This window comes from Felis catus, chromosome C1 (assembly GCF_018350175.1).
Source record: "Felis catus isolate Fca126 chromosome C1, F.catus_Fca126_mat1.0, whole genome shotgun sequence".
Lineage (NCBI taxonomy): Eukaryota > Metazoa > Chordata > Mammalia > Carnivora > Felidae > Felis > Felis catus.
This window is the reverse complement of record NC_058375.1, coordinates 25,147,710-25,158,774: the sequence shown is the minus strand read 5'-3', so window position 1 is coordinate 25,158,774 and position 11,065 is coordinate 25,147,710. Positions and strand designations below refer to the sequence as shown.

General features: G+C 47.0%; 1 long non-coding RNA gene across 1 annotated transcript; it reads right to left on the bottom strand.

Moving 5' to 3' along the window:
* Positions 1-4,606: 4,606 nt before the first annotated feature.
* On the bottom strand, positions 4,607-6,313 carry LOC109503089. The gene is made up of 3 exons (XR_002161985.3): positions 6,250-6,313; positions 5,239-5,346; positions 4,607-4,803 (listed from the first exon to the last, which is right to left on the bottom strand). It is a non-coding gene; the product is annotated as an uncharacterized LOC109503089 (long non-coding RNA).
* Positions 6,314-11,065: the final 4,752 nt, after the last annotated feature.

Below are 11,065 nucleotides of genomic sequence, written 5' to 3'. Positions count from 1 at the left end.
CTTCAAACGGGGTGTACCTCCCATCAGAACTAAACCAATCTTGGGGCACCCGGGCGGCTCAGTCGGTTAAGTGCCTGACTTGGGCTCAGGTCATGATCTCCCGGTTTGTGAGTTTGAGCCCCCCGTCAGGCTCTGTGCTGACAGCCCAGAGCCAGCTTCAGATTCTGTGTCTCCCTCTCTCCCTGGCCCTCGCCCACTCACATTCTGTCTCGCTCTCAAAAATAAATAAACATTGAAAAAGAAGGAGAAGAGCTAAACCAATCTCAAGCGTCAACACAAGCGCTTACTAATCGGACGCCACAGGAGCCCCTGGGAGGGAGACTGGCAGGGATGTTATCTCCCATTTCACAGGAGGGGAAACTGAAACCCAAAGAAGGAAAATGGTTGGCTAAGTTTCGGGGTCAGGCCTGCAGCTGAGGCCCTCCAACCCCCGGTCCAGAGCACCTGGTTCACAGTGGGCGCTACGTGGTGTTAGCTGAGAGACTGAGAGTGGGCGTGCGAGCTCTCTGCCCATTCACCCTCTTCACCTTTGTTCGTTTTGCTCCCTTCGAGGGGGCTGTGGAGTTTAAGATGATAGATTAGGTTTAAGAGTCCAGTAAGAGCTGGGTTGAACCCTGGCTTGTCACTTATCAGCTGTTAATTGCAGGTAAGTTTCTTCCTCTCTCTGAGCCTCAGTGTTGTCCTGTGCAAACTGAGAGTGCTGACGCCTACTTCACAGGGCAAGTACCCATGAGATCATGGGTGAGGCCGTACAATGCAGCTACCTGAACTTCAGGGACCCACCCCCCTCCACCCCTCCCCGGGGAAAAATCTTCCCTGAGAACACCAGCCCACACTCCCCCACACTTCCCCACCCCCAACAGGAACTTCTCAAGCCCTTCAGCTGGTACCATCCAAGTTATAACCCAGAGAAGGGTCATTTAAATCCCAAACTGGCCACTCTGCCTTCTTAAAGTGGTGGCACAACTCATACTGGGGTGACGCCACATCTCTCTGTACTCTCCTTTCTGTTTTCTGCTTGTTTGTTTGTTTTGCTTTTTGGGTTTTTTTTGTTTTTTTTTTTTTGTTTTTTTTTTTTTTTTTGCTTTTTTGGCGGGGGAGAAGGGGAGGAGAAACTTCTGCTTCCTCTGGAAAGACTCTGAGTATTTGGCCTCTGTTAGCAGAGATATTAATGGAGGTTAGGCTACACCAAGGCTGTCTGGGAGCTGAGCAGGAGATGGAGACCTAAATTGCTCTACATGATGAAATGACAGGGATTATGGCCCCCAAATGTCACATGGTCTGGCCCCTCGAAAAGCCTCCATCCTTAACCAGGACTACTTTTCCCCTCGGCCACTGTGCTCCAGCCATGCAGGCCTCCTGTGGGCTCATGGAAGGCATGCTGATTCCTATGGTCACACAGCCTTTGCAGTACCCTCCTCTTGGCATGTGCTCCCTGCCTGACCATACCCACCATGTCCCCAATCACCTGGTGAACACCTACTCACCTAACACACCATGGCTCATAGCCACATGCTGAGGGGAGGCTTCCGTTATTTTCAGGATGCCCTCATAGCTCCACGGACTCAGCGGTTTTTGTACACTTGCCCCAGCTGTGATTCTGCGTTCAGATTTCTAATCCCATGATTTGACATCACACGATGAACTGGGTACTCAATACATATTTGTTGATTCATTCATCCAATAAAAAATAAATGAGGGGGGTTGAAGTTTTGAAGGTGAGGAGGCTCTGAAAATGAGCAAGCTGAAATAGGTGAGCATTGTCCTGAGATGTGGGGATGATTGGTGAAATGGGTGAGCCAGAGGAGAGGGGTGCCAGTGAACAGGCGACTGCAGAACTTGTCAAAACAGAAATATTATTACTCAGTTTTCTGCCCTTTGCGTTGCCATGACACCCCCCCCCCCCACGGTTTCCTCCAACCTTCAGGAAAATGAGCCGCATGCTGGATGTTTGGTTGGCACTGGGGTGCCCAGATTGTCCCCGAGCTGAGGGGAAAAACAAGCAGAGGAGAGAATGCAAGGGCACTGGGAGTAGAAAGCAGGAGCTGTAAGTGATCAGGACTTCATAAGTCACTGGAACTTGAAGAAATCTTGGGGACATCATTGGGTTTCCACAAGATGGGAGGGAGGAAATTCTAGCAAATTTTTGTTTAAATCTCAAAGGACTCAAAATCTGGGCTTTAAACACAGAAGATGTTGTGACTGATTAGCAATGTCCATCATGAGCAGTGACAGCTAAGTACATAGACCAGCCTCATGCTGGGGCCCCCAGGTCTACCATTTAGCTTAGTGTTTGCTCAGCCAGAGCGCCAAGACTATGTCTTACTCATCTGTTGTGTCTCTACCATTAGTAGTGAAATGGGGCTTGTAGGATGGGGGGAGATGATGGGGGAGGAGAGGAGTACAGCGGAGCCAGAAGCAAGTCTGAGCCCCAACCAGGCAGGGCAAGACATGTGGATCCAGGTCATGACTCTGGTAAATCCCTCGATGAACTGGGGCAAGCCACCTTGCAATGCTGGGCCTCAATTTCTTCCATTGCAAAGTAGGTCAGTGGAACTTGTGGCAAGTTGTAGGTGAAAGTCATGACTGCTTTCAGATCAGGCACACGGGGTTCAAATACTCCCACTAGCTGTAGGACCTAAAGGCATCTCGGTCTTCTCATTTATAAAAGGAGGGTAAGAATCCTTAATGCACAGGACACTGTGTCAGGCTTAGAAATTGTATACGTTACCATTTACCAAACATTTATTATAAGTGAGGCATCTTGCTGGGCTTTTTATGGGCATGATCTCACTTGGGGAAGGCACAGTGCCCAGGACCTGGCCAGTTCTCAGGGAGTGTTAATTCCCCATTTCCTATAGGATCTAAGGAGTTGGTGGGTATGGAAGGGCTGTATTATCCACAAATCACCTTCAGAAGGTGATGGCAGTAACTATTTACAGCCCTTCCCCCCCAACTGCTCCAATCCTCCAGTGATGGGCTGTCACAGAAGATCTGGACCCAGTTGTCTTTTATGAGTGGCCCGAGGGCTGCCAGAAGGAAGGGGCAAAAGTGCCATAATGAAAGGGCAGACAATTACCTTCCCTTATAATTACCATTTGCAGTAATTAAATAATAATAGCCTTTTGTAGGCCCTGGGAACTCAAAGCAGCCCACATGGATAACATCTGGTTCTCTTCTCTTCTGCCAGGAATTGTGTGCCCACGGGGACAGGATGGGGAAATTGAGGCAAAGAAAGAAAGAAACCGAGCCATCATCCTATGCCATACACCAATCAGGATGTCGGAGTCATGAGAAGATCTTTAAAGAAGTGACTCAGACTGGCAGACAGCTGGGGGCCTGTGTTTGGGGTCCCGGCTCCAATGCTCACAAGCTGTGTGGCTGTGACTGGTTCACTTACCCTCTCTGGGCTGCGTTTTTCCCATATGTACAATGAGATGGAACCAACGCTTGACCAATAAGTCTGTTGTTCTAGGCTTTATTCCATTCATGTATAATACTAAGGAATTCTTTTGCCACTGGGTTGCAAGAGCTAGAAATCCATCCCAGGGTGGCACAGAAGCAGAAAAAGGTTACTGGCTCTCAGAATCCAAGCCATGCGAGAAGCAGAGGTCTTGGGAACAAGTGAACCAGGGTCAAGGACACTTCAGGCCTCCCTCCTCTCTGCCTCCCTCATATACCAACTTTAGTCTTTCTCCACTTTTCTGCCGAGCGCGCCAACAGCTATGCTAACCTGAGGTTTAGAGCTTCAGCCGCCTAATGGACTCTGCTCTCATTGGCCCTGCTTGAGTCAGGTGACCACCCTGGGGCCAATCAGCTGCAGCTAGTAGGGCAGCGGCTGTAACACCGCTGGCGACTGATAGGGATGGAGTGAGAGAAGGGCGCCCTCAAGAGGTAGGGGGCACTGGGCAGGCGAAATAATAATTATTCACTAAAGCGAAATTCTTGCCCAGGGCCTGTAGAAAAGCGAAAGAGAAGTGTCATAAAACCAGAGCAATGGTATAAATCACCAGGAATACAGAAATACTGAGAGGCTTGCCTGGGAGGGGGCGGGGGAAAGCTGTAGAGGCTTCAGACAAGAGCTCGCTGATCTGTATACCCAGTCCTATTTGGGCACCGTTCTGTATGCTTCAGCAACGAGGGGAGACGCGGTCTCCAGGCTTCTCAATGGCCTGGGGGAAATACTCCATGAGTGCCCCCCGTCGGTGGCACTCGGTGCCCCGTCCTTCGTAGGGGGAATGCTGCAACTCTTATTCTAACCAGGTGGTTCCAGTGAGGACTGGACGGTCAACGTGACCCAAGCCAGGCCAACCACAATTCTTCTTCCCGCCTTGGGCGCCTAAGGCAATGGCCTCAGAAGAAACCGTCCAAGAGAATAGAAATCCCCTGCTGAGAGGGGCAGAGTCCAGGGAAGAAGGCCCTAGGCAGCATCCCCATGCCTCCACCCAGCCCTCCCCCCCCCCCCCCAGAGTGCAGCCTAACTCCAAGTCCCCCTTCCTTGGCTTGGCTGTGATGAGCCAGTCGAATTCCCCTTGGGCAGGTGTGCTGGTTTTCTAGGGCTGCTGTTAACAAGGTAACACAAGCACAGGAACTTAGAACAGCAGGAGTTTATTCTCTCACAGGTCTGGAGGCCAGAAGCCTCAAATCAAGATCCACACTGCCTCCTCGGGTTCTACAGAGAAATCCCTCTTTGCCTCTTCCAGCTTCTGGCGGCTCCAGGAATCCCTAGGTTTGTGGCTGCATCCATTCCACCTTTGCCTTTGTCTCCACGTGGCCTTCTCCATCTGTCGCTTATAGGGTCACCTGTCATTGGATTTAGAGTCAACCCCCATACCCCACAGTGATCTCATCTCGAGATCCTTAACTTGATTACATCTGCAAAGATCCTTTTTCCCAATCAGGTCACATTCGTAGGTTCTGGGGGTTAGGACACCGGGGCTACCATTTAACCCTCTATGGCGTGCTCTGCCTTGTGTCCTTGTAACCCACAGAACCCTCACTCATAAGTGCCTTGGCATTAGGCATGGATTGATACCCCTCCCCTTCCTCCCCCCACCCCGTTTTTCCAGTTCTGGACTCAGAACATTTGAAAAACTAATTCTACCTCCTTTAGGGGAATGTGATCCTTTTCTGAGCTTCAGGGTTTGTTTCTTACCTATAAACATGGGGCTAATACCATATATCCACAGAGTTGTTGAGTGGATTAAATGAAATGGCCCACGGAAGACCCAGTCTCACCATTTATACTCTCCATCCAGCTGGTCTCCTGAGCCCTGGTGGCAGACAGAGAACCCAGGTCCTTACAGAGGAGTAACCACATGACGCCTCGTTCATTCATCAGGTTCCCTAGACCCAACAAAAGCAAACTTCTGCAGAGCTGAGGGCTAGTGCCTCCTGCCAAGTCTGTTGGCCCCAGAGAAGGACAGGAATCCGAAGGCTGACAAAATGAGGTTCGCAGTCACATAGGAAAATCCCAGAGATCAAGAAAACACAATATTGGTAGCTGCTCCCCACCCAGTCCTCCTCCACCCTGAGTGCCAGGTCCCACACTCAGTTGCCCTTGACCTCACTTCAATCCTCAGTACAACCTGTGTGGCAGCTCTCGGGAACCCCAGTTTACAAACCAAGTTGCTGAGGCTCAGGGAGATGTGCCAGGCTCAGGCGAGCAAGTGAACGGTGGGGCCCGGTGGGACCCCACATGCTGTACCTGCGTTCACCACGTTGCCTCAGCAAAGCTCTCCCCCTGAGTGTCTCCTCCCCACGAGCAGTAACATCGAGGGCCTTAGAAGCCCAGCGAGACGACCTTCTGAACGTCCCTCCTCCTTCAGACTTTGTCTCATTCACAGTTGTACGCTAAGTGGCTACAATAGTGCCTGGCACAGAGCTGGCAGTCCATAAATATTTGTTGAAGAAAATAATGTGGGTAGAGAGGGCATTCCTGCGGTTAGTGCCTCAGGGAAGGGATAACAGGACAACACAGGTAACAAAGGGCTCACGGTCTGAACGTTTTCCTGTCAAAACCCTAGGCCCTGACATTAGACCTATGACTTAAGAGAACATTTGATAATGCCCGAGAGGGCAAAAGACACCCCTTCCCGCCCACCCTTTCCTACCCTGGAGATAGGAAAGGCGGAAGGAGAATCAGAGGGGAGGCAGAAACAAAGCTTAGAACGTTCAAGAGCCCCAGAGAAGGGAGCCCCAGATGGGTCTTGGGATCTGGAAACGGAGGCCCATGGGCACCCCATATACCTGGTGCTCTGCACACACAGACGAGGAGGAAATGCCTGCAGCTTTGTCCAGGCAGGGAGTGGAGCAGGCTGGGAGGGGCTGAGGCGACGGGGGACCTGGGGCGGGGCGGGGTTGGGTGCTGGGAGGCCGGCCTTCCTGAGGCTGGGAGCTTACAGGAGCACAGAGGTCTCCCATGTGCTACCCCGGCTGGAGTTCATGACCCCGGGGTCCCATCCAGCTGGCAAAGTCTGCAAAATGAGATAATGTTTGTAAAAGCACTTTGCAAATCAGGTATCGCAGGTCGTTTACCAGCTCCACTTCTCAATCCATCTCCACCACCTTCTAATCAGTGGGAAGCCTTGATTCTGACCATGGATTGATTTTCAACCCTGGTTTTCAATGTCTTGATGAATTTTTGTCTTTTTCTGAGTCTTCATAGGTACGATCGTGGGTGTGCCTCTAGCTGCTTGCTGGAATCTGATTTTAAAAGTTTGTCCTTATCCTATTTAACTTTTCAGAGCATATGTTGCCACTGACCACTTCCTCCTGGGGAAATTCTTACCTCCCAGGACTTCTGTGACACCACTGTCACTTAACACTCCCTCTGCCTCTCTGATTACTCCCGTTTGTTTTGCTGACCTCTCTTCCTCAGCTAGGTTTTTTTTTTAAGATTTTATTTTTAAGTCATCTCTACGCTCAACATGGGGCTCAAACTCACAACGCCAAGATCAGGAGTCACATGCTCCACTGACTGAGCCAGCCAGTGGAGCTCTTAAATCTTGGTCTCAGCTAGCTCTTAAGTCTTGGTCCCCCAGGGTGCCCGGGTAGCTCAGTCAGTTAAACACCAGACTTCGGCTCAGATCAAGATCTCGTGGTTCGTGGGTTCAAGCCCCACGTCAGGCTTTGTGCTGACAGCTCAGAGCCTGGAGCCTGCTTTGGTTTCTGTGTCTCCCTCTTTCTCTGCCCTTCCCCTGCTCGCACACGTGCTCTCTCAAAAATAAATAAACATTCAAAAAGAAATTAAAAAAAAAAATCTTAGTCTCCCTAGGGTTCATCCTTGGTTCTCTCTTCTCTGTGTAATTTCTTCCACAATCAGTAGCTAAGTATGCTTCTCAGGTCTTTTCTTGCCTTTACCCCATATACCACTGGGTCCAGCTGGGTGCAGCTGGGTCCAGCCTCACCTGTCTGTTTGTCAGTTGGTAAACATCCATTTTGAAATAATTTCAAATTTATAGAAAAGTTCCAGTAACGGCACAAGAAACTCCCAGATATCCTTTACCCAGGTTCACCATTTGTACACATTTTGCCTCGTTCACTGTTATTTTATCTCTATCTAAACATGTATCTTCACATACACACAATACACACCCATATGGAGATATCCTGCCCCTTTCCACTAAATATTTCAGGGTATATTTCCTAAGAACAAAAGTAGTGTCTTAAAGAACATAGGGGCGTCTGGGTGGCTCAGTCGGTTAAGCATCTGACTTTGGCTCAGGTCATGATCTCACGGTCCATGAGTTCTAGCCCCACGTCGGGCTCTGTGCTGACAGCTCAGCGCCTGGAGCCTGCTTCACATTCTGTGTCTCTCTCTCTCTCTGCCCTTCCCTCCCCCCCTCATGCTCTGTCTCTGCTCTGTCTCTCTCTCAAAAATGAATAAACATTAAAAAAAAATTTTTTTTAATAAAGAACAATAATACAATCATCAAGCACAGGAAATTTAGCATTAATATGACTTTCTTGTCTAATCCACTGTCCATGTTCAAATTTTGTCAATTGTTCAAATAATATTCTTTATAATTATTTTTTCCCAGTCCAGGATCCAATCCAAGATGATGCAACGATTTAATTTTACTTATTTATTTTTTTATTATTTATTCTTGAGAGACAGAGAGAGACAGAGCATGAGCAGGGGAGGGGCAGCAAGAGGGAGACACAGAATCCGAAGCAGGCTTGAGGCTCTGAGCTGTCAGCACAGAGCCCGACATGGGGCTTGTACTCACAAGCTGTGAGACCAAGTCCTGAGCTGAAATCGGACGCTAAACCAAGTGAGCCACCCAGGCGCCCCAACGCAATGATTTTAATTGTCATATCTTTTTAGTCTCCTTTAATCTGAAATAATTCCTGAGACTTTCTTTGTCTTTTTTGACCTTGAGATTTTTGAAGATTCCATGGACAAGTTATTTTGTAAAATGTCTTCCAGGTTTGGTCTGTCTGATGCTTCCTCATGACCAGAATCAGATGATACATTTTTGGTGGGAATACCATTGAATGTCTGTGTCTGACCTAGGGCATTTGACCCCCCAGAACAAATCTGTTTTAAATTAATACTCCCCTCTTCTTTTTTTTTTTTAAATTTTTTTTAACGTTTTATTTATTTTTTGAGACAGGGAGAGACAGAGCATGAACGGGGAAGGGTCAGAGAGAGAGGGAGACACAGAATCTGAAACAGGCTCCAGGCTCTGAGCTGTCAGCACAGAGCCCGACGCGGGGCTCGAACTCATGGACTGCGAGATCATGACCTGAGCCGAAGTCGGCCGCTTAACCGACTGAGCCACCCAGGCGCCCCTATACTCTCCTCTTCTATATGACACAATCATTTTCAGAAGTAATCATGAAATGATACAAGTGATAATAATGGCCTAGAAAAGAAACACAGAAATACCACTAAACTAAAAATATGAGAACATATTTCTTAAAATTATAGCACACAAAAGGAAAACACAATCGTTAATAGTGTTTAATTACGTAAGAATAGGGAAGAAAAACGTATCTGTCACAGAAATGCATGACAACCGTACAGTTCCTGTTTTTGTGCCTTAACTGATGTAAATTTCTCAGGACTTCATCAGATTCCACCTTATTCATATGTTCACGTTCAACAGAAAATGTAGCCAGGTTTGTAAATCTGTCTATTCACAACTGATCAAAGAATACTTTTTATTAATGTTAACTATCTAGAAAAGTTTCTTTCGTATGAATCATCAGATATACGATAGTTAGAAAAAGTATTCAACACAGGGGCAAGTTTGGAAGAGACTCATAAAAATCCCTTTCACAATAAATCCAAGAAATTGCAGTGCAGCTCCTGGCTTTGTTTCTTTGGGATTGATACTGATTCAAACATCTCTACTGTCAAAAAATTTTCCACTAAAACCCATTCACCAGAAAATTCATTCGTCAAATATTTCTATTATACTTGGTTAAAAACAACAACAACAACAACAACTTTCAAAGTTTTTCTTCTTTTGCAAAAACAGACAAAATGGCTGAAAACTAACATTGTTTGATCCATTGTCTTTCAAGTGTATCCAATTTTTGCTGAAAACGGTTGCAAGCATCCAAGCATTTCCCTTTTATTTCTCCTGGCAGAGTAAGACCGGCATCTTCTGTTGCTCCTCCCCGCTCCCTTCTTGGAAATCTGATTATTTTTTTTTCTCTGTAAACGTCCACTTCCCTACATGTGTTGCTGCATAGTTAATGGACTTCCCCACAGTTTCTGTCCGCCCAGCCTTCAAGAAGCAATGTTAAAGCTGGATATTATACCGTCCAGTGATCAAGGTCGATCCTGGCTGATTCAAATATTTTTGTGTCTGATTGACCTCACCTAAAACTTCACACTTGATAGAAGATAAACTCAGGAGAAAATAGTCGTGTTCGGCAGAGAGCACAATCGGAACGGATCCTTCTTTGGATCACACGGTTCTTCAAAGGCTGAGGTTAACTTTTCAAACATCGTCTCCGGCACATGCACAGCTTCGTGTGAGCAATCATTTTGTCTGGGAAAGCCTTTTCACTGTTCCTCATTCTGCAGCATTTCCCATCAATGAAGCGAGGCTGAAAAGAACGACTTCATTTTTTCTAAAGTTCCAAAAAATGTCACGCATGGGAAAAAGACCCCAGCTAGTCACACAGGATGTCAGAATTAAACTGACTGGGGCTTAGTTTCTTTGCCATCGCTCTGCTCCCATTGCTTATTTTGAGTGCACTATTTGAACACGGGATATGCAGTTGCTGGGGGCGCGGGGGTGGGGGGTGGGGGGGTTGAAGGCAAAGACTGCGCCAGTTAGCTTGAATGGATGAGAACCGAAATTAACTTACTCTGAAAAAAGAAACACATTCTGCAGAATCCACATACACCGGGGCCAGCTGTGTAACTGGGAATTTGCCAAATAAACTCCACGTCGATCCCAACGTTTATTAGAACATAAGTGATTAAAATATGCTAATTTGAAATACGTACCCGGGTATTTGTGTATAGATGTATACATATACACATAATTAAATATATACCAAAGATATACTTAAATATATAGTTAAAACTCAAAATAACGGCAGCAGTGGCTTAGATGATTTCAGACAGGACTGCTTCATCACCAAATTGCTAGTACATGGTGATAATAAAAAAGAAATCAATGTTAGCCAGTTTCACTATTTTAAAATTTTAGAGCGCAATTTATTCCTTACTGCCTGCATGCAGGGCAGTGAGTCCCTGCCCCACAGCCACACCCTTGATGTGCCACTGATCCAGGGCATAATATCAGGAAGCACACATGTCAACTCTTCCTGATACTGGCCATGTTAGCTTTGATCCCTTGGTGAAAGTAGAAACCTTTGTGAAGTTGCCATGTTTCCCTTTTTAAGTAGCATGGGAGAGATACTCTGAGACCACATTAATATCCTCTTGCTTGTGAGCGTTTACCCACTAGTTCTACCATTCTTTGGTGATTTTCTAATTCTTATTCCTTCTATATTTAGTAGATGACATGTTTTCTTTCTTTCTTTCTTTCTTTCTTTCTTTCTTTCTTTCTTTCTTCTTTCTCTGTCTCTCCTTCCT